Source organism: Penaeus monodon, chromosome 27, assembly GCF_015228065.2.
Source record: "Penaeus monodon isolate SGIC_2016 chromosome 27, NSTDA_Pmon_1, whole genome shotgun sequence".
Taxonomy (NCBI): domain Eukaryota; kingdom Metazoa; phylum Arthropoda; class Malacostraca; order Decapoda; family Penaeidae; genus Penaeus; species Penaeus monodon.
This window is the reverse complement of record NC_051412.1, coordinates 2,796,179-2,797,361: the sequence shown is the minus strand read 5'-3', so window position 1 is coordinate 2,797,361 and position 1,183 is coordinate 2,796,179. Positions and strand designations below refer to the sequence as shown.

Sequence of the window (1,183 nt, the reverse complement as noted above, 5' to 3'; positions counted from 1 at the left end):
TGACTGGAAAAGGAGCAGACATATAGCTGATATTTTGGGGGAACAAAAGGGTGTGATCATAAGATCTCGTAGACATAGAGCTGGTGATGAAATATTGGGAAAACTGCAAGGAAATGCTAGACTTTGTAGATTGAGCAGCTTATCCAAAGAATTTAAAGCTATTGTTCAGCCTTCCACTAGTGATATATTAAATAAGGCACTTTTCACTTCAAAAGTACATTTTTCTGAGTGCAGACATGGCTGTTTGGAAATTAGAAATGGTTCTGCTTATTTGCTTTTGTGTTTTAGAAAAACCTAGTTTGAGAGTTGATTGCTTCTGAATGTATACTTGATAGTGTCACTTCTTCATGGATTGCAAAGTTCTCATTTTTTTATTTTTTTTATTAACTTTAAAGAATAAAAAGCTGGAGTTACTTAACTACTATGAAAGAGGTATTTGCTTTGTAGTTCTTACTATTGTAGTAGGTGATGACAAAACTGCTCCTTTGCTCTTTTTGGGGTCTGTCTTGTTTTCCTTAGATTTTGTGTCAAAGTTCTGGCAGTCAAAATCAAACATGCTGTAGTTTCAAAATGTCCTCAGTCTTGACAAAAAGGTATTAGAGATACACTAGGTACTCAAAATAAGTTATCCTCCTACTCACTTTTTGTTGAGATTGAAAATATTCTGGAAATAGTATCCTTATATCTGCTCTACTGTTTGCTTGATTTTATTTATCACCTTTTTGCATATCATGTCACTAAAGAAATTGTATAAAGCCAGTGAAGCTAGACATGTAATGTTTTTAGCTGTAGGGAAACATTATATCTGGAATGGGCAAAGAAGTCCATTTGGGAGAATTCCTGAAATTCTGAAGTTATCCCAAGGTCATACAATCAATTAAAAAATAACACTGGCACTATCTTTCAAAGTGGATGGTTTTTGTGTGTGTTCTTGTACTTACGGGTTAGGAGGGACTGTAACCACCGGGAGGCCTATGATATTCACAAGAGGCATGCATGGGTTGGTGGGTGGTTGTGTGTAACAGAGACAGAGAGAATGGCACTAGCATACAGGTCCACACATAGCCTTTGAGTTGCGTATGTGAAAGATCCATACATGTTCAGAATGACACCGGCAGAAATTCTATTAGTTCTTTTTACCTTTTAAAGAAAATTTCCTGTGACAGTTTTTGTGATGCCATAA

General features: G+C 35.8%; 1 protein-coding gene across 1 annotated transcript in view; it reads left to right on the top strand.

The window, feature by feature from the left end:
- LOC119590545 overlaps positions 1-1,183 on the top strand; it is a gene marked incomplete in the record, with an annotated part of 26,970 nt that overhangs the window by 19,353 nt on the left and 6,434 nt on the right.